At 43.3% G+C, this 23287-nt stretch overlaps 1 long non-coding RNA gene across 2 annotated transcripts in view; it reads left to right on the top strand.

Annotated features, from left to right (window-relative positions):
- The window catches only part of LOC147008562 (uncharacterized), a 141770-nt gene that overhangs the window by 87893 nt on the left and 30590 nt on the right, over window positions 1-23287 (top strand). For both annotated transcript variants that reach the window (XR_015053171.1, XR_015053172.1), the window contains exon 4: window positions 6472-7245. This is a non-coding gene — a long non-coding RNA (uncharacterized LOC147008562). The remainder of the gene's footprint in view (window positions 1-6471; window positions 7246-23287) is intronic.

Below are 23287 nucleotides of genomic sequence, written 5' to 3'. Positions count from 1 at the left end.
GTTAGACAGGGCCACTCGAGCTACCATCGTGTTCTCCGTCCGGACGGCGAGCGCCTTCATGGCGGCGAGGACGTCTTCTTCATCGCTGCCCACGAGGCTCCGACCCGCCGCGCAAGTGAGGTCCTTTCTCAGCTCCTCCTTACAGCACTCCAGTCGCTGCGCAACTATGTCAGGTCCGTCAAGCTTAATACCTGTTTTGTATTCGCCCCAGCTGGTTATGAAGTACGACCAGGCCTCGCCCGTTCCGGCCAGTGCTATGGAGGGGCGCTTGAGTTTCTCCATCTTGGCATTCAAGCTCGCCGCCCTGGGGGCGGCGACGTGCACAGTGGCGTGTATACTCAGCATGGCCGCCACCACTGTCGCCTCTGCTTGTGTAGCCATATAGTCACAACCCTCGATCAGGCACTCTGCTTCCACTGGCGCCATAGGAACAGTTATTCTGGAGTAAATGTTCTATTTTCGGTGATACACACGTGTGTGCAGTGTCCTGGGGGCGAAGATTGGGTACAGTACCCGAGAAATCCAAACTCACTGTCGACGTTCTCGTGGTCCGTTTTCACCCACCCCCAGCACCGACGATCTTTACTCGACTGCATCAAGTTGTTTGATTATAAATAAGAACAGAGTTCCATTTGTTCGACCACTTTATTAGCGTGAAACTACAATAATCAAACAAGTATTGAACAGGTTGAAACGCCCACAACATCTCTGGCTCCGGCTCAGGCTGCGCATGGGCACTGACACAGGGGACCGTCTATATGTAGAAGTACCGTAAAGTGCAATGTTCTCTAATATGAGTGGCCGATACAATGGGATGCAGGGAATGATCAAACAGGAGAACCCTCTCGCAATATTTGTGCCATGCGTGACGCACTCACTGAACTTAGTCGGTCAGTCGACCGTGGGATTCTGTAGACCTGCAGCAGCATTCTTTGAATTCGTGGAACAGGTGTATGTATTTTTTACAGCTTCCACGTCGTGCTACGCCAGATTATTTGATGCCCTGAAAGCCAAAGGTCTGCAAGTACCAAAGTGCCTGAGCGACACTCGTTGGTTGGCTCATTCTGATGCAACCCGAGCTCTTGTAGATGGTTACAGCGAGATCATGGATGTCCTCAATGAAATCGCAAACGATGAACAACCGAATAGTGAAACGAGAAACACCGCCGAGACACTTCACCAAACGATGTGCACACTCGAGATAGGGTTCTATGCTGGTTTCTGGTCTACTGTCCTTGGTAGATTTGATCGTACGAGAAAAACCCTTGAGTCGCAAGCTACCGATCTCAACACAGCCGTGCAGCTCCTCAAGTCACTGGCGAACTTCGTGCAGTCATTACACGATCAGTTTGATACATTCGTTGTTGACGGAGTGGAGCGCTCAGGTACGGAGGAATTCACTCGCGGATCGTGTAGACGAAAGCGTAATGTCCGCCTCACTCCCTTGGACTACGGACACACTCCAGAAGTAGAACTAGACGCCAAGGAGTCTTTTCGCATCAGTGGATATGTTGCAGTGATCGACGTACTGCCGTCGCAGTTGGAAAAGCGTACAAACGCTTACAGCGAGATGAGCGACAGATTTGGATTCCTGCGTGCTCTTGTTAAACTCGAAGTGGAGCAGATTCGAGAGTCATGCTCGAAGCTCGGCGAGCTGTATCGGGAAGATCTATCACCTGACCTCACAGAAGAAATGATTCAGTTTCAAGCCATGATGAAGGAGTCAGAGCCAGACTCGGGCCGTACTAAACTCGAGATGTACAGTTTTCTCATCGAGCGAAAACTCACCGATACTTTCCCAAATGTGGAAGTGCTGCTTCGGATTTACCTCTCACTGATGGTGTCGAACTGCTCCGGGGAGCGCTCGTTTTCAAAACTCAAGCTTATCAAGAACCATCTTCGCTCCACGATGGGGCAGCAGAGACTGGTCAATCTGACCATCATTTCAACCGAATCCGATGTGCTCAATTCCATGCAGGTTGACAGTATCATATCGGAGTTCGCTGCCGCGAAGTCGCGCAGGAAGCTTGTCCATTGATTAAGGCACCGTGTGTATGCTCATTGATGTGGATGACACTGCCGTATATTTGCGATCGCTGGAAGTCTGCTATCAATCACCATTTCAGATTTCTCTTGCCCAGAGGGTTTTTAGAAGTTAGAAGATTTTTAGTCGAAGTTCGTAGGATGATCAAGGACAGTGCGTCGTTTGTTATTTTCTTATATTAGTCCATCTCTATCTCTTACTCTTGCAGCAACAGCATTTTTGTGATTTGATTTTAGAATGAGCTCATAGATAAGTCATCAGCTCATAGATAAGTCACCAGCCACATCAATAACAATCAATCCATCTTGTCATATTGTCAGATTTAATTGTAATTTGTGAACACATATGCCAAATCATTCCTGATCAGGATCTGCCAAATCTATAGATACAAGTTCAGTTGTTGATGAAAAGCAGTTGTAATTTAAGTTGTTGATTTATCTCCAAATTTGGGGGCCCCCCACAATCATTGTGCCCCCGGCCCCCCACATGGTAAATCTGGCCATGGTGTAGCCTATTGCTCCTCGGCTACAAACCTGTACAGCATGTTACTGTACTGAATACTGTCGGCAATTGTAACACGTATCCAAGAAAGACGGAAGACACGTTAGTTTTACCCTTGTGCTGTTCATGACGGCCATCGGTGTTGTTAGCAGCAGCTTACAATCTCCTCTCGCATCGATTATAGAAAGATGAATAAATAGCGTTTGGATTTTATAAATACGTAATCATTGCATCGATGTTATAATTTACAAATGAAAAAACGAGCTCCTGTCAATATTGTGATATATATTTTCGGAACAGTGCGATTGTTTTAACAACATGAAAAGCTTCACCAAAAAGAAATTTGTGTCTTAATTTCGACTGTAACAACAATTTATTCGCGGAATTCTTCAATTCAAAGGTAATTTACTTGCAAGAAGGTAAACATGCAAACATTGGTTCAGTTTGAAAGCCGATTTCCTTGAATCCCGATTTAGCACGACCCCGCTTTTTTCGCGATGACATTTTATGGACCTCAACGATCGCATTATAACAGGGCCACACTGTCGTTTATTATTATTATGAAGTATTATGTACTGCACAGCGTACATAATTATATGTGCTATTTTTATACGACTGGCAGCGCGATGTCGGCGACATCACTCGGCGATCGGAATTTTTCAGCGACATTTTTTTTTCATTTTTTTTTTTTTTTTTTCAGAGCTGGCAGATCCGTCGTATATGCGGTCCGTCGTTGCCCGGAACATCGTTAAGCGGCGCATGACTGTATTCCCGCTTTTCTTCGAAAGCACGGGAATAATAACAAGGTATTCTTTAAGTATATCAGAGGAAAAGAACAGGTTAGGACCAGTGTAGGGGCCCATTATGCCTGGTGTTAGCTTAATGGTTAGAGTGGGGAGCTTGGGATCTTCTGATCCTGAGTTCAAATCCCACTCAGTCATTGAATTAATACCAGGTGGGGTTGACTCTGCATGCCATCCTTCCGAGGTTGGCAAAATGAGTGCCAGCATGCTGGTATACTGTTTTGGAGTGGTGACCTGTTGAGGATTGTGCCCAATAGCCAAGGAGACTGCTTAGGCATCACCAACGCTCTGCACAGAATATGGTCCCAATGAATGGATGGGATGGGCCCATTGAGGAACAGCACAGGGAGAGTGGTAAGTGATGAAAGTGAGATGGCAGGCTTATTAAACAGGTATTTTGCTTCAACTTTTACACAAGAACAGCCAGGAGAATAGCCAATAGCTGAGAGTGTCTATAAAGGAGGTGAGGAAGGGTTTTTAGAGAAGATCCATGTTGGAGTAGACAAAGTAAAGGAGCAGCGAGGAAATCTAAGAGCAGATTAGGCTCTGGGGCCAGGTAATAGGCACCTGAGAGTATTGACGGAGGTGGCTGAGCAGGTAAGCGAGATGTTAACGGATATTTTCCAAAGTTCCCTGGAGTCAGGACACGTCCCAGAGGATTGGAGAGTAGTAAATGTAATACCATTATTAAGGAAATGATCCAGCGAAGAAATGGGAAACTTTAGACCTGTTAGTTTGACTTCAGTTGTGAGGAAGGTGTTAGAGACATTAATTTAGGATCAGATGAGGAACCATTTAAACAAATACAAACGAATTAAAGGTAGTCAGCATGGGTTTACCAAAGGTAGTTCCTGTTTAACAAATCTTTTGGAGTTCTATGAAGCAGTGTGATTGGGTGGATGAGGGAAAGGCAGTGGACATAGTACATCTCGACTTAAAGAAGCATTTGATAAGGTACCACATCAGAGGTTGTTGGCCAAACTGAGGATTGTGGAGTGGCTGGTCAGGTAGCTAATTGGATTGCAAACTGGCTTAGTGGTAGGAAGAAAAGATGGCTGTGAGTGGGAGGACGTCTTGCTGGGAGGATGTAAGTAGTGGGGTGCCTCAGGGATCAGTACTAGGATCAGTACTATTCATTATTTACATCAACAATTTGGATAATGGGGTAAAGAGTAAGCTTTCCAAATTTGCAGATGACACAAAGCTTGAAAGTAATGTGGATAGCAAACTGGGTAGTGAGCAGATTCAGGAAAGTATTGATACTTGCACGGATTGGGCAAAAGATTGGCAGATGCGGTTTAACCTGAACAAGTATTAAAGGTGTTGGGGATGGGAAAGAACAATGAAAATGGAGATTACAGGATGCAAGGGGTAATTTTAGAGCGTGTCACACAGGAGAAGGATCTGGGAGTGGTAATAGATATGGTGAGGGAAGCAGGCAGCACAGTGCCGGGCAACTAGAGGTAAAGCAAATAGGGTTTTAGGTTGTATTCGGAGAGGGATCATTTATAAATCAAAAGAGGTGGTGTTAACATTGTACAGGAATTTAGTGAGGGCCACATCTAGAATATTGTGTGCAGTTTTGGTCACTACAACTGAAGAAGGACATAACTGCCACAGAGAGGGTTCAGCGCAGGGATACTAGATTGATTTCGGGCCGAGCTCGACTTAGCTATGAGGAGCGGCTGAAGGAGACAGGGATTGATACACGAGAAAGGAGGCGGTTATGAGGAGATATGATAGAGATGTACAAGGTAATGAAGGGTATAGATAAAATAAGTGCAGATGAATTATTCGGCAGAGGAGATAGTGATAGGACCAGGGGCCATAGCTTGAGAGTAAAGAAGAGGAGAGTTAAGACGATAGTGAGGTAGGGGACTTTTACTCAGAGGGTAGTTAATGCATGGAATGGTCTCCCTGGAAAGGTAGTGGCATCAGAAAAAGTAGATAAGTTTAAATTTGAACAAGTCTGGAGACGGCGATGGTTCATGAGCAATGCACACGGTTCGCCTTTTTTATTTTTTGACCTTCGAGGGGACGCCACGGGCAAACTGGCGAGAATCGGGAAAAACGTAAATGATGAAAGTTGTAGTACTCGAAGAGCACTACTTGCATACCAACTTTAATTCATAACAGTTGAAAACCCAAGGAGCCCGATGCCCAATTTATTGATTTTTTTTGACATTTTCTAAGTTCGTGACCTTGTGACCTTGACCTTGGGACGAAAATGAAAAATCGAGCTCCGTGGGGCTATGCAGGTGCCATTGGGCTAACCAAATACTGAAACCCCTGCCAGATTCGACAAACCCCCTCGGAGAAGATGTAACTTGAAACCGGCTACCCCTTAAAAACGCGTTTTTTGGGCGTGGCTCCGCCCATAATGGGCGCAGCACACCCATTCTCAGGAAAACACAACTAGATCATGATACAAACCTCGCACCCTAATTTTATCAACATCGGATCAAAACCCACGGAGCTATGCTCGGGACAGACAGACAGACACATACCCATAACGAACATAGTGGTCACTTACTGACTCGTGAACCAATTAGATAGGTACCTGGAAGTTGTGGAGATAGAAGGGTATAGGAATGTTGACAGGACTTCTCGGTAGCTTGAGCATTGATGGGTGATTGTGTGCATGTGTACGGAGTGCTGTTGGTGGGAGTCTCATCAAGGGGTGTTGTGTGGTTGTTGTGTGTTTTTTACCCAAGACCATCTACATCCATGCCCCCTCCCCTGGAAAGAAAAAAATAAATACAAAAAAAACAAAAACACTTGCATTTTCTGGTTTTGATCTGGTGTTGATAAATTGGTGTGGTGTTGATGTGGTGCAGGCATGATGGGCCGAATGGCTTCCACCTGTCTAGTGTGTGTGTGTGTGTGTGTGTGTGTGTGTGTGTGTGTGTGTGTGTGTGTGTGTGTGTGTGTGTGTGTGTGTGTGTGTGTGTGTGTGTGTGTGTGTGTGTGTACTCACTCACTCACTCTTGAATTGTAAAATACTGCCGGCTACTTTCCCTCCTTGCTCAAAGTAACAATGGCTTTTGTCTTTCGTGACTCCATGAAATAGCAATGGGACAGTCACCTGTGTAAGACACATTTTAAATGTTTTTTTTTTTCTAGATAGAGCATACAATACTCTTTGGGCACACACAACCCCAAGTGGAACGCAAACCACGTTGACGGTAATGGTGCAAACGCGACCATGCTGATCTACCGCCAAAGTGCTGCAGTTGGAAGAGCATCCCCTTGATGAACGGAATACCTCGACATCTCACTGCACTCAGGGAGAGAAGCCGCTGGAATGACACTTTATAACCTTGTTTTTGCGTCTCCATCAATTTACAGACAATAAATGTATAAATAAATAAACAGGTGCTCTTTAAGGGGCTGCTCTTTCAGAATATGTCATTCGTATGCATCACCTTCATGTTTATGCAGTTCATAAATGTTTCCAAATAACATTTGCTTTGGATTTACAATTTTACATCACTTAGTTCAAATGTTTTGTAACAAGAAGCATATTATGATGTTTGATAAATAAATAAATAAATAAGCTCAGGAAACGTTTCGGTGCATCATTATGAACAACAAATGAAAAGAAAACAAATTTATATAACTTGGGCATATTATTGAAAGTTTAAAATCATTAATACATATTATAGTATATCTCTCTTAACCTGTCATGACAATGGATCAAACCTTAACCCATCAACCCTTTTCTCTGTTCTTATTTGGTGACTTCAAATGGCACCATGATAGTTGGCTGGGTGCCAATTCTGCAACAATCGGCCATGGCATTGCAGCGAAGTCCTTCTGCAAATCCGTGGGACTGACCCAATCTGCAAACTTTCCAACCAAGATTTCTGCAACCGGTACGTCTTCCTCATGGACCTGGTAAGAGAAAATATTTCATCCAACTTCTCCTGTTTTCCCTCTGCTCCTCTTGACTCTTGCAAGCATTTTACTTCCAAACCCCATATTTATTTGTATATTGTTAGAAAGTGACCTCAATGCCATAGAATCTAGTTGTATACACATGGAAAACTCGCAGGGGCTACAATCTGCCCTCTCACAAAAGGATTAGACTGCCATCTCTGAAGCATTTTATATTGATTCTGCCTGGGAATATTTCCACAAAGGTCTACTCTAATGCACCAGTTTGTCCCATATTGTCTGTGACGATCTGATCTATCCACTTGGCCCTGGTACACTGAATCCTGGGGTGAGGAGCTTGTGGTTACAAAGCTTTCATAAAGCTTGTAACAAATGTGTGTCCATCCTTAGAGAAGCCAGAAAACATCATTTTGTGAATGTCAAGGCAGAACTCTCCCACCAGTTTCCTTCCTCAAAGTCCTGGTGGCCCTTGTTAAGGTGTATGCTCCCTTAACACTTGCATTTTCTGGTTTTGATCTGGTGTTGATAAATTGGTGTGGTGTTGATGTGGTGCAGGCATGATGGGCCGAATGGCTTCCACCTGTCTAGTGTGTGTGTGTGTGTGTGTGTGTGTGTGTGTGTGTGTGTGTGTGTGTGTGTGTGTGTGTGTGTGTGTGTGTGTGTGTGTGTGTGTGTGTGTGTGTGTGTGTGTGTTCACTCACTCTTGAATTGTAAAATACTGCCGGCTACTTTCCCTCCTTGCATCACATACATCAAGCAATCTCACTTCCAACTCCATTTGAGACAAGGCAGAACGTCTGAACTCATTGTTTGCCTGCTAATCTCTTGTATCCAACCCAACCCGTTCTGTTCCCACCTCACCCCAGAGTTTATACTGTCTTCTTGACTGTGTTTTCCAGATGCACAGACATGGAGAAGGTTCTGTCCAGCCTTGACTCTTCATGAACATGGTATAAATGTCCATGTTCTGAAATCCAACTCTGCCGCTCATGTTTTTCTTTTGTCTGCTCTCTTCAGCCTGTCCTTCTCTATTGGTCACCAACCATCTGCTTGGAAGCCCACCAACAAACATTACTCACATTCACAACAAGGTTGCAAAAACACATCCCCTCAAATTATAGGCCATTCTTACTTTTAAGTTTACTTAAACCTATAAGTACAGTCATGGAATCCATCATTGCTGCTGATATCATCTTTCCTATTTTTCAACAATCTCATCTCTGACCTTCAGTTTGGATTCACTCAACGATGGACATGCTGCTGCTTCTCCTCCAGAAACTAGAAGGGCACTCGGTAGAGCGCATACCTCTGCCATGTAATGCCTGATCCATGAGAACATATCGGGCCCAATACATTTTTGAAATATTATGCTATACAGTACTGTATCGTTTTTGGCCTGATCTCTCAATGGTGAAGAATCACTTTAAAAATTAAATAATGCTCGTATCCAGATCTGGATTCGGATCTTCATCAGGATTGAATCGATTCTTCCTCATCACACCCCCAACGTGTACACCAAATTTCGTCCGAATCTGTCCCCAACTTTTTGAGATATCGTTTTTGGCCCGATCTCTCAATGGTGAAGAATCGCTTAAAAAATATTCTAGTATCCGGATCCGAATCTTCACCAAAATCGAAACAGTTTATCCGTGTTACACACTTAACATGTCCACCAAGTTTCCTTCGAATCCGTCCACAACTTTTTGAGATATCGTGTAATATATTAGTTTAGATATCCTGTACACAAACCGACAAAAAGATATCCTGTACACAAAAAAAGTTCACCTTCGGTGACGGAGGTAATGATTGGAAGCCCTAAATCTCAAAGTGGTCAGGCCCTTCTGCTTAAACATATCTTAAGCATTCGGTACATTTTGACATCCTGCTCTGCTTGTCAGTTTGCTGCTGCAGCATACAAAGCCAGCTTCATACCTGTCTTTCTCCACTCCTGCTGTCAATGTGTTGATATCCATGAAATCCTCTTCCAGTGGAAGTGCATCCAAACTTTCTCTGCCTCATATGTGGGGACTTCAATTGTCATTGTGCCAGTTGGCTTGGTGTGGGTACCTCTCTCACCTGTCATGGCACTTCAGCAAAAGCTTTCTGCGACTCATTGGGACTGACTCAATCGGTCAACTTCCCTACCCGGATCTCAACCAATGGTACTCCATCTCTTCTGGATCTGATTTTGACACATTTCCCTAACAATATCTGCTGCTCTTCCTTCGCTCCAATCGGTTCTTCTGACTACGTCCTTGTCAAAGTGGACATCTCTCTGGCTATTATCAGAGAACCACCTCACCGCCGTTGAGTCTGGCATTTCACTCAAGCCGACTGGCAGGGTCTCCGAGCAGCCATCAAACTTATAGACTGGTCTCCTATCACTACTTTCTCCAACATCAACTCATCCTGAGAATTCTTTCAAAGAAACTTGCTCTCCCTCATGCACAGATTTATCCCCTCTCGTCTTCAGTTGTCCTACCCTTCCTCCCGCCCTTGGGTTCACTGAACCTTGTGGCAAGGCAGTTGTCCTGAAACAACTTGCCTTTGCCTCATGGAAAGCAAACCCAACTGAGGGTAATCTCAGTTCCTTCCATAAAGCTCGGAACAAGTGTCTATCTACCCTGAGGAGAGCCAGAAAACGACATCTTTCTAAGCTCAAGTCTGAACTTTCAAACCTCTCTCCCTCCTCAAAATACTGGTGGAATCTTGTCAAATCTGTTTCTGGTGTATGTTCCCCCTCCATCCCCTCCCTTACCTCAAATGGCGCACTGCTGATACCGCACGTCAAAAGGCTGAATGCCTAAAGTCGGTGTTTGCAGCTAAATATTGTGTTGAAAACCCATCACTTTCTCCACCCACCTTACCCAGTCGCACCCAACTGTCCCTGGACTCTGTGTCCTTTTCTCCTGACAAGGTGGAGAGCTTGCTGTCAAACCTCGACTCAGATTCTGCAACCGGTCCAGATGGCATCAGCCCACATGCCCTAAAAACCTGCTCCTCTTCTCTTGCTCACCCTCTCTCTGTTATATTCACCCTCTCATTTGCTCAAGGTCATCTGCCATCTGCTTGGAAATCAGCAATCATCACTGCCCTGCATAAAAAGGTGCAAAAACAGATCCCTGCAACTACAGACCAATCAGCCTTCTCCCAATCATCAGCAAGGTTATGGAATCCATCATCGCTTCAGACATTAAATCCTTCCTCTTCTCCAATGGCTTGATTTCCGATCATCAATTTGGTTTCAGACCAGGTCACTCCACCCTGGATATGTTGCTTCTGCTCTCACAACAATGGATGGAGGTCCTCAGTGCCAGGCAGGAAATCCGAGCCGTATCACTGGACATATCACGTGCTTTTGACACAGTCTGGCACCCTGTCATGCTCACCAAACTCTCTTCCTCTGGTATCCAAGGCCATCTCCACTCATGGCTCGCAGACTTCCTCTCCTGTCGCAGTCACCGTGTGGCCCTAAATGGAGTTCTTTCATCCCCTCTTCCTGTCCAGGGTGGAGTTGCTCAAGGTCGCGTTCTGGGCCCTGTTCTTTTTCTGGTTTTCATCAATGATCTCTCCGAGTCTCTAGGAAATCCTCTTTATCTTTTGCTGACGACTCCACCCTCTGCCGTACCATCGGTCATCCCTCAGACTCAGACCGGCAAGCAGCAGCTTCTTCGCTCACTGCAGATCTGGATAAAATCACAAACTGGTCCAACACGTGGAACATGTCTTTCAATCCAGACGAATCTCACATTCTCACTATGTCTCTCTGAAAGGACCATTTGGAACCCCCCCCCCCCATCCACTTTCTCAACAATCCTCTGGAAGAAGTCCTTTCCTTCAAGCTTCTGGGTCTCACTATCTTCCATGATCTTTCTTGGGAAAGCCACATTTCAAACCTGGTCTCCAAAGCGAGTCAACGACTGGGAATCCTCCGTCGTGGAAGGTCCTTCCTCGCGCACCTGAGCTCCTGACCACTTACAAAGCTTTCGTCCGCAGCCTGATGGAGTACTGCTCTCCCCTCTGGGCTGGTGCTCCTGCCTCCCACCTTTCTCGGCTTCACGCTGTGGAACCAAGGCATTTCAGTCATTGGCATCTCCCGCATTGAGGCTGAATCTTTGGGCCTCTCACTCTCTCACCACAGGCTGGTCGGTGGTCTTTCTGTCTTCTACCGGCTCCTCTCCAGCCTCGCCCCCCCTGCTCTCTCTGTGATCTGTCCCCATCACATTTCTGCATGGCGCTCAAGGTCCGCCAACAACCCCCTTCTGGTAAAACTACCAAAATCACGAATCACTGCTCATCTTCACTCTTTCATTCTTCTTTTTTCCTGCCTTTGGAATAAACTTCCTCACTCTATTCTTTCCCATTCTTCCCTCCAGGCCTTCAAAACAGCTGTTCACCACCACCTCTTATCATCCCCCATCCAAATCCTCAATCTTTTCTATCCCCGATAATCCACTCAAGCCCACCTCCTTCAAATTCCCTGCTTTCCTTCCTGAAAGTCCCTGTAATATCCATCTTGTATTCCCCATGTTCCCCGCCCCATCCCTCTCTCTTCCACATATCTCCTAATATCTCTGTTCCCCACTGTTTTGTCCTTCCCACTCCCGCCCCTCTTGTCTCATGCCCCCCTTGCTGTGCGTTGTGTGTTAGCTCTCACACGAGCCTCAACAAAGTATACAAAAATAAATAAAAAGCCTAAAAGCAGTTCACAATCCTGTGAATTATGAAGTTATACCATGTGGATACATTTTTATTTTTTTGGTTGTTTTGAGCGAGAGTATAGATTTATTTATTAAATTAATGCAGTAGAGAAATGAGCGAAATGTTACTTTTCGTGTTAACATGATTTATGTTCCATCACTTTATTGCTTGCAGTTTGGTGGTGGAAGTTATGTTTTCACCTCTTTCTGTCTGATTGTCTGTTTGTTTGTTTGTTTGTGTGCAGGATATCTCAAAAAGTTGTGAATGGATCCGGATGAAATTTTGTGGGCAGGTTCGGTGTGTGACAAGGATGAAATTATTAGATTTTGGTGAAGGTCTGGATCCGGATCTGACTACTAGAATTTTTAGTGATTCTTCCCCATTGAGAGATTGGGCCAAAAATGATATATAGCATGATATGTCAAAAAGTTGTGGATGGATTTGAATGAAACTTGGTGGACATATTGGGAGTGCGACAAGAAAGACTTACTTCAATTTTGGTGAAGATCGAATCCAGATCTGGATCTGATTTTTTCCACACATCCTAAAGGGTTGATGTTCGACCTAAGATGTATCCTTTCGTTGAATAAATATTCATTTGTAACGTTCTTCATTCAAAAGGAGGGCAAAAGTATTTAATTTTTCTCCTTTCTTTATTTCTTCCTTTTTCTCTTTACAACATCGTACACATTCTATTGATAATATTTAGTTCTCACAAGCTCAAATGAGCTAAGATCCTCGTCCTCTTAATGATGACGTCATATAAACGAATATGACGTCATTGTGATGTATCAGGTTTGCGATAAATTATCTGTGCTAATGCCCGGCTTGATTCCCGCAAACAAAATTCAAACAGCTTGCCTAGTTTTGGAGATAATGGTATCGGCGATTTCCATTAGCGGCGATATTATGACGTCAACTTTTTTTTCTCGGAAGAATTTCCAAAATCGGAGATGGTTACTGTCTGCGCAGGGTATTTTTACATATATATGCCAAGTTTCAGGAAGATTCGATGAAAACTGTAGGCTGTGAAACAAAAAAGTCCACAAGAAGAAGATGAAGAACAACAACGTGAGTAAGACTTAGAGATCCTCCACGAGGATCTAAAAATGTTATCCACACAGCTGGAGAGGGATAATCTGAGCTATTTTTGTTATCTGTGTAATTGTCATGTTAATTATGATGACTGGAATGATATATTTTTGGTCTGTAATACATACTTTCAAAACATTTTACCATTTAATCAACTTTTGTGATAACTTTAATGTAAATGTCTCAGATATGGAATCTGATCATGGAATAAATGTTGACTGCTTGGAAAATTTGCAACTTTCACAATAACGATTTCCCTGGAAATGAAGGATTAGATCCAAACATAATTTTTTTTTGTTGATTACATTGATGAATCACAGTATTTTTCTGTAAACAAATTTTCAGATTGTTTTTGTAATGATACTTGTGACTCCAAGTTGTCTTGTGTACATTTTAATTCCAAGAGTATTTAGAAAAATTTTGATGGCATTTTTGATTATCTTAATCTTTTTTTCAATTTGATGTCAAAGACATAACAACTTGCCTTCACCTCATGGAAGGCAAGTCCAACTGAGGGTAATCTCAGTTCCTTCCACAAAGCTCGGAACAAATGTGTGTCTACCCTCTGGAGAGCCAGAAAACAACATCTTTCTAATCTCAACTCTGAACTCTCAAACTTGTCTCCCTCCTCCAAATCCTGGTGGTGTCAAATCAAATCTGTTTCTGGTGTATGTTCCCCCTCCACCCGCTCCCTTACCTCAAATGGCCACATAGCTGACACTGCACGTGAAAAGGCTGAATGCCTAATAGTGCAGGGGCATATGTTGAGATACATGGTCATGTTTGCAAACTATGTTAATTGATGTTGTAAGGTTTTTTTGTGACTGTAGGAGTATATTGATATTGAAAAATCTTGGTGCCAATTTTTTTATGCATGTTTCGTGTGATTTTTTTTTTCCAGAAAATACGAGATGACCGTGATCGTGTTATAACAAAAATTTATTTTTTCAAAACAATTATAAGTACGTCATATAGCACCTTAAAATGACGGGTGGGATGTACAGAGTAATTTTGGCAGGAAATTATCATGCTACTTATCTTGTATAAATTGTTTTATATTTTAAAATATGGAAAATCTCTATTATAATACCAAGCTTGCACACTAAAAACTCGGCTCGCCGTCACACGATCCCTATGAAATTGCTGTGGCACTTTGCGGACATGCCGACAATGTTTGGGAAGTCTTGGCGTTCCATAGTACCACTTGCATTTTGCACAATGCATTTTTTTGTCATTTCCCGTGTACGGTCTGTCGTCTGCTACCAGCTATGTTGTACTGCTATCCCGTGCATGTGCACGGGTATCGCTAGTATAGTGTATTTTCAAATTTATTGAACAAACTTGGTGCATGCCGCTTGGCCAAATTAAGTGTTATATTTTATATTATTTCAGAGTTCATTATTATAGTTCATCATCACTGTCATCTGAATCAGAGGCTGCTGATTGTTGAGTGTTCTCACAGATGTCATCAGATGCCTCACAAGTGCACATCTCTGTACATACAACATTTGCTCGCTTGCAGGAACAACGTGCCGTTCTGCACATTTGTTTGACACATTTGCACCTCACAAGTTCCAGCACAGCCTTTGGTGCAGGTGGTAGATGGGTTATCACTGGCCTGTGTAGGTTGTTCTCTAATGTCCAACTATATTGTGATGGTTCTGGTAGTTTGGGTTTGGCTATTTCATCATGGTACCACACCATAGGCTGATAATGAGCTCGCTTGATGTATTGTTCCAGTGCTCCTTTTGTCGGTGGCAATTTCTCGGATTCTGCAAATGACTTCTTGAACATGTGCCATCGAAGTGATGAAAGTTCACAAAGCTCTGTGCCAGGTAGGTATAGTTGACACACAAATTGTTCCAGTGCTAACTCCATCTCTGGAGAAATTGTGCGGTTTGATCCAAGCTGTATGAAGGCTTCTATGACATTAACTGAGGATTGTTTAAGAGCCTTCCAGCAGCCTTGTTTCCCTTTCCCAGTGACGTGACGTGACCTGTCGTATCACACCCTGTAAAGGCATGAAAGCCTGGCAGGGCAGCAGCTAAGCGGTCACCAATCGAATCATAGATTGGTTTGAGGAAGATGGTGTGCCTTTTATCACCCATACCTGTGACGAAGGAAGGATTATGTCCCAATTGTGGATATCTTCGCAAGGCCAGCAACAGTACATCCGTGTCTGGAGATATGATCTGGACTTCTGCGCCTGTACTTGCTACATGGAGGGCATGGAGTAGCAATAGTGTGTCGGCTTCTTCTTGTGTACTTGACAGGTAATCACCATTTCCATGATTTGACCGTGTTCCACGTTGTGTTGACACAACTACTTCCGTGTCGTGCGTTTTGTAGTGATCCAGAATCTTATTGGCCAAATAGTCAGTCAAACTATCCTTCGTCTTGATGCTTCCCATTAATTGCTTGAAGGTTGTTCGTGTCGGTGTGGCATCTGTGCATATGTATGATTTACCTTTACCTGTTTGTGTACTTGTCATTCGCCGTTCCCTAGTTTGCTGTTTCAAGGAAATTGGTAAATCGTAGTGATCAAATACCATGTGCACAGCCTGCTGAGTTTATACATATTTGCTCAATCACTGATTCATGTTGGTGGCCATAATCTTACACGATGCTGTATCCTTGGATCCAATTTGTTGTACGATTGCCATTGCATCAATAATTACTGTTCGCTGTTAACCTATAATAGGTTCTACTTCTTCGTCATTGATCGCCAATTTTTCCAACTCTTCCATAAGCTTGTACTTGTCGTTACATGATAGCAGAGTACCATCTGCTGCAAATAATGAACGAGCGACACTTGAAAATTCATACTGACCAATTGCATTCTCCATATCTATTCCTTGCCCCGACTTTGTCATAATTGCCATTCGGGCAAAGAGGGAGCGATTGTCTTTCAGTTCAAGGGTTTGTTTATCACATGTTACTGATGATTTTTTTCCTGTTAACGTCCATCGTTGTAGTTTCACCTTCGTGACTTTATCCCATGGATTTGTTTCTCCAACAATTCGCTTTTGGACGAAGTCGTTGTATGCATCATCTCCACAACGCTCTTGTCTGAGTATATCATCTCGAATTGTGTCTGGTACAACAGATTTGGTGATAACATTGACCAGGTTCCCACCATCATAGCTGAAAGGATTCAGTTCCTTCAGTACTGCTTTAAGTTTCTTCACATTTACTTATCGTCTGTCCTGAATTCTCTTGGACATTTCGTGATGTGTGGTTCGTTTCTCTGGAGAAAATCCTGCCATCTTCTCGGCCTCTGATGATAATCTCTCTAATTCTGGTGCGATAAGAAAGAAACGCTGTAGTGCTGCTGGGTCGTGGGTGATACCTTTCAAACCTCCCAGTACTGTCAACCTTTTGTTTTCTTGTTCCAAAGCTTGATCCACACCCAAACTACAGAAAGACAATTCTGTTTTCTTGACACAGAAATTGCCTTCACAGAAATATTTCCAAATATCTGGATCACTTATTTGCAAGCTGTACATTTTCTAGAGGTATTCTGGGATGTGCTGAGCATATTTTAACCTATTCTGGCTGAAGAAGTGCTGACATAGATTCTCCAGGGAAGTAAGATGAAGGATCCAATCTCCCTTCCGTGACGCCTTTATAAATTGTAGAACAGTGAGAACAAGGTTCATGTACATGCTTGTAACTTTGAACGTTGGTGAAGCTGCCTCACGTTTGATGCAAAGCTCCTCCAGTTTCTTCGTTAAGTCATTGACCAACTGTGATATGTCCTTCGATGCCTGCTGTGCTTTGGCAGTATCATTATCACTGCATGCTGACTGCAGAAGTTTTATTGCTGGTTTGAGTGCTACAGGTAGTAGTCCTTCGGATGCTTGATATTCATCCAGAAGGAGGTCATATAAAGCTTGTAAAGTGATGATGTGTGCTGTCACAGCTCTCTTCATGTGTCTTCCCTCCAGGATTTGTCTGGTGGTTGTCGAACCATAGATGTCAGCCTCTATCCAAGCATCATCAATCCCACTGGCCTCTATTGAACTTCCAATAGCACGTAGGGCACATGGCACAGTGTGGAATTCTCCAACTCTAAGAATGCAGTTCTTTGTCAATTTTGGCTTAAGCGACTGCAGTTTGACTGCCCTTATGTACAGATCCATGTCCAACGTGATGATTGTCTTTTTGTTTGGTCCAACAATCTCCGAACTTATGTGTTGTGCTTGTTTCAAGATGGTGAGGAGGGTGGACCATTCATGGGCCGGTGTTGGTATCAGTGGAAGAGTTTGTATTGTTGTAATAGGTCTCTTATCATCTGTGATTCCACAGTTGTTGGGAGCCCATGTTGGGACAACGTTAGTGTCTGTTTGTCGGTCTATTGTAGCATGTATGGTGGGGTCATCGGTTCCAGTGGATACATCATCAGGCCTGTCAGTGGGTATATCTTCTGTACCCGCTTCAACATCCATTGGTGCTATGTTTGCAGTCACAGATCTTTTAACATAACGGACTACAAGCCATGCTCGATCTTCACTGATTGAACTCTTGAAGTTGGGTAAATGTCTCTGTCTTGTAATCTGGGTACTTTGGACTACTTGTGGGCTTAGGAGTTCCATGAATACCACTCTCCTGCAGTGTGATACCTTTGTAGCCTTTGAGAGATCTGGACGAAGTTTTGGTTGAGATAGTTAATGTTGAAGTGTTTAGCAAACGCCCCTCTTCTTGCTGAAAGGCTACCATAACAGTAGCATGGAGTGTATTCTTTCCATCGTGGGTATCTTCTGAAAAGTCGATGTTATCGGCTGCAAAAAACAGTGGTCTGCCATGCTGAAGGCCTGGTGGAATATAGACGTCACCTGTTTCGCTCATACGAGAGATAACTGCTTGAGCCAATTTTGTTTCTATGCGCAGTATATGACTGCAATCGACGCTCAGTCCCAATGCATGTAGGTAGGCGATTAGATGTTTGCTACGACTGTATGCATGGACTTTTAATCCAATGGCAAGTACATGTTCATTGTAACATTTGCTGTACCTGAATCTATCTGCGTTCACATTCTTGGGAATATGTGTCACTTGCCTTTGGGTTTTCACTTCATACATTATGTTCTGTGCAATGTTGATGGTTGCTCTATCAATGTGGTTTGCACGTTCATCAGCCAAGGACATGAATGGCCCTTCTAACACCCATCGGAGCAGTGCTGTCAAGGATGCTGGGACGTTATCATCTCTACTACCACTGTTAAGTGATCCGTCAAAGACCCATGGCGTTTCTCTGCCACGAAGAATGTCCTTTCGAAGAGTATTTGCATATTCAAAAATGCTTTTCATGTTCTGTTCCATACTTTGGGAGTCAATTTCCTTTCTGATGGCAGAATCTTTCGTAGTCTTGGAGCATAACATTTCAGATTGTCTCGCACTGGGACGTGAGCATTCAACATTTTCAAGGTGTGTCTTGATCAGATCTTTAACAGGTTTATTCTGAATCAATTTTCCTCCTACCACTCCATGCATTCTGCGGATGCCAATGTAGGTGTTGGTGACATCATTCATTGAAACAATGTTGCCAGAGTGAAGTACATTTTTTAATACATTGAAGAACTCGGATGTCGGCAAGAATAGTCCTTTGGTTCTAATCCACTTGGTGAGGATTCAACGTTTGTTGCTGTGGTTGACGCTGTACATGTTTCACGTAGCAGGGGAGATGATATTTTACATCTTTGGCCCAAGCGTCATAGATTTTTTTTCCAACGTCAAATGAACACACTTCATGCAATTGTTTTATCATTCCATCTCCACTACAGAATATACATTGCATCTTGGTATGTGAGACTGATGATGATTGGGTGAATGGCTTCGTCCCTGTTGTGGCATCTGAACACGGTGAGTTATCATCACATTTTGATGCTTGGGAAGATGACGGACAGCCTACTGGAGATGATAGCAGAATGGCAGAATCTTTGGTGGCTGTACTTTTCTGAAATCGCATCTTTGCACGATCAATTTTGAGCTTATGCACAATCTCTTGAAAGCACTCCCTGTGCCAAGACGCCCCATTTGATTGAAGATCTGATGCATCAACATCCCGGAGTCTGCTGCTCAATGGTAGATAACCAGGATCACCATAACCTGCACGCTCATGAACACTGTCCAGGAACTTGTCATATGAGGTGGGATTGGCAACCAGTTGTCCACCTGGAACTTGACACGTCAGACATATTGCATAGTTTGTCTCTGAAGTTACACGAGGATGCTTGGAATGAGGTTTGTCCATTTTGATTTCAGAGAGATACCTCAATTTTTATGATTAGTGCTCTGGTACAGCATATGTAAATGTACATCTGAAATAAACAGAAGCAAGAAAGGTAAAGCAAACTTGTTAACCAAATGCACATAATGATTGTATTGGCATGACTGTGTGATTTATGCACGAGTATTATGATTAATATAACTGCGATGTCATCCACTCTCTCAAAGATAAAGAAAATTGTGAATCTTATGCACAAAATTATTGTAAGGGAATTAATATATAGTTTATATAGCTGCGATGTTGTCTATTTTCTAAAAAATGTATAATCAGCAAATAGTAAGATAATTAATTAATTAATTATCTGCTAAGTTGTATTTAAAGATATCCAATCAAATAACTCTTCTGAAATGGGATTCCTCATGATCAACAACTGTAATTTATTACAACAAATAGACTGTGTTGTTATCTTAACTAATTTTGCATAAATATACATATATGCCAATTAGTTGAATTTCATGATTTTGAGGTGGCCATCTTGGATTTTACGGTACCATTTAATTAAACTATGGTATGTATAAATTCTGACATTTTCATTGTATACTATGGTCCACACCGATCATTTTGAGGTGCTACATGACATGGTTCATCAAAGATATAAAAAAAAAATCATTTCAAAAACTTTGCTGAATCGGTCAATTATATGTTCTGATGTATATACCTGAAAAAAAACGTAGTCAAATATCTCTAAAATAATGGCACCAAAGATTTTTTTGTTCAGTGGGACATTCTGAGTCAGAAAAACTTTGGTGCCACAAATTAACATAATTTGCCAACATGCAAACATATGCCCCTGCACTATAAACTCGGTATTTGCTTCTAAATATTGTGTCCCAAACCCATTGCTTTCTGTACCCACCTTATCCAGTCACACCAAGCTGTCCCTGTACTCTTTGTCCGTTTCTCCCGACAAAGTGGAGAGCTTGCTGTCAAACCTTGACTCGGATTCTGCAACCGGTCCAGACAGCATCAGCCCTCGTGTCAGAAAAACCTGCTCTGCTGCTCTTGCTCACCCTCTCTCTCTCTCTCTCTTCTATTCACCCTCTAATTTGCTCAAGATCATCTACCTTCTGCTTGGAAATCAGCAAACATGACCGCCCTGCATACAAAAGGTGCAAAAACAGATCCTTGCCACGACAGACCAACCAGACTTCTCCCAATCATCAGCAAGGTTATGGAATCCATTATCGCTTCAGACAATAAGTCCTTCCTCTTCTCCAATGGCCTGATTTCTGATCATCACATTGGATTCAGACCACGTTACTCTACCCTGGACTTGCTGCTTCTGCTCTCCCAACAATGGGTGGAGGTCCTCAATGCAGGACATGAAATCAGAGCCATTTCCCTAGACATATAACATGCTTTTGATAAGGTCCGGCACCCTGCCCTGCTCACAAAACTCTCTTTCTATGGTATCCAAGACCATCTCCACTCATGGCTCACAAACTTCCTCTCCTGTTGCAGTCAATGTGTGTCCCTGAATGGAATTCTTTCATCCCCTCTTCTTGTCCAGGTTGGAGTTCCTCAAGGCAGCGTTCTGGGCCCTGTTCTTTTTCTGGTTTTCATCGATGATCTCTCCGACTTTCTGGAAAATCCTCTATATTTTTGCTGATGACCCCACCCTCTGCCTTACCATGTGTCATCTCTCAGATCGGCAAGCAGCAGCCTCATTACTCTCTGCAGATCTGGATAAAATCACAAGCAAGGAAGTCTGGTCCAACATGTGGAACATGTCTTTCAATCCTGATAAATCTCACATACTCACGATGTCTCTCTGAACAGACCATCTGGAACCCCCCTCGCCCCCCATCTACTTTCTCAACAATCTTCTTGAAGAAGTCCTTTCAATCAAACTTTTGGGCCTCACTATCTGACATGATCTTTCTTGGGAAAGCCACATCTCCAAGCTGGCCTCCAAAGCCAGTCGCCGATTTGGCATCCTCGATAGTGCAAAGTACTTCCTTGGCACACCCGACCTCCTGACCACATACAATGCTTTCATCCACAGCCTGATGAAGTACTGCTCTCCCCTCTGGGCTGGTGCTCCTGCCTCTCACCTTTCTCGGCATTATGTTGTGGAAACCAAGGCATTTATGATCATTGGTATCTCCCGTGATTAGGCTGAGTTTTTGGGTCTCTCATTTTCTCTCACCGCAGGAAGGTCTTTCTTTCTTCCACCATCTCCTCTCCAGCCTCACCCCCCCTCCCGCTCTGTCTGCTATCTGTCCCGCCCATGTTTCTGCAGGGCACTCAAGGTACGCCAGCAACCCCCTTCTGGTTAATCTACAAAAATCAAGAATCACTGCTCACCTTCATTCTTTCATGCCTCTTTTTTTCCTGCCTTTGGAAGAAACTCCCACACTTTATTCATCCCACTTTTCCCTATCGGTCTTCAAAACAGCTGTTCACTACCATCTCTTATCTTCCCACATCCAAAACCATGATCTTTTCTACCCTTGTTAATCCACCCCAAACCCACCCCCTTCATATTCCCTACTTTCTTTTATGAAAGTCCCTGAAATGTCCATCTTGTTTACCCCATGTACCCCACCCCATCCCTGTCCCTTCCACAGATCTCCTCATGTCTCTGTTCCCCACTGTTTTGTGCTTCCACTCCCACCCCTCATCTCCTGCTCCCCTTGTTATATGTTCTGTGTGTTCGCTCTTGTTCGAGCCTTGACATTGCATATAAAAAAATTTAAAAGAAAATGGCTTTTCTGAAATGTGAATTTAAATTCCAGATAAGCTCATAATAATCAGTAATCATTTGGGATACTTTCGGGAATGAAGACAAAGAAGGGGGATCCAAAATCAAGTGAGGTAGAAGGAATGGAATTGCAAAGGAGGAGAGGTGGCTGTTCTTAATCCTCTAAAACCCACAAGACATCTGCAGAGATTGAATGTCATCGCTTATTACCCCGCACGCCTGAAGTGAAAAGCGGGGTTAAGCAATTGGTTCACTTTGTCCCTCTGTCTGTCCACAAACGTCAGATTTACGATCGAGGAACAACTTATTTTCAATGAATGTTACATTTTACTTTGGCTTTGAATTTTTCCCAATCACGCACACACAGAGTAGTGAGATAATTTTTATGCCTCCGCCGACAAAGTCGCTAGAGGCATTATGTTTTTGGGTTGTCCATTTGGCTGTCCGTCCATCCATGCATCTGTCCATGCGTGGATCCGTGATAGGTTTTCATGACCGCGATAACTTAATAACCACGAAAGGGATCTAAGTCACACTTGGTGCAAATCTTCTTACTATAATTCACCATGTATCAGTCTGTCTGTTCCCCGGTACTGCAAAAACGGCTGAACCGATCGCAACCATTTTTTGTGTGTGTAATCCTGGGACCCCTTGGAGTAAAATAGGCATAAATATAATAACATGACCCCCTTGATGGCTCCCGTAGGGAGTGGGTGCTTCTAGTATGTATAATGCGAAAATAAACTGGTTAGATTGTGGGGTGCAGAGGTCAGGGTCAAAGATCATGTCAGGTAAAAAAAGTGGTACTTGAGAACAGCGTAAGGGATGTAAATCAAACTTGACACACGTATTATGATGATGTAATAATGTGGGCGGAGGCATATCGGTTGACGTCGTGACGTCAAAGACTACTGTTCTAGTTTCACTCTGTCTGCCTGGTTGACGGTTATTCAAAATTCAAAATCATTCCAAGCAGGAAACTTACTATTTTCAAGTATTTTCAAGTACTGTTTTCACCTGTTTTCGAGTGCAGCCAGGGACATCATAAAGGACACAAACAACAGGCACGAAGAACTAATGTAACGTATTAAATAAGGTGGTGTGAAAGACATTAAAAAATTACCCCCTTGCGGGAGTGACGGTCATCTCTGCGAGAAAAATATAAAGCCTCCTGAAGGTAGGGCAGTTTTTGCAAACTTTGAAATCACGTGACGCGAAAACGAAAGTGAATATCGAAAATCTGGCCCGACAAAATT

Source organism: Eptatretus burgeri, chromosome 18 (genome assembly GCF_056783735.1).
Source record: "Eptatretus burgeri isolate ZD-2024b chromosome 18, Ebu_testis_v1, whole genome shotgun sequence".
NCBI lineage: Eukaryota > Metazoa > Chordata > Myxini > Myxiniformes > Myxinidae > Eptatretus > Eptatretus burgeri.
The sequence above is the reverse complement of the archived record's forward strand: the minus strand, read 5'-3'. Positions and strand labels throughout refer to the sequence as shown.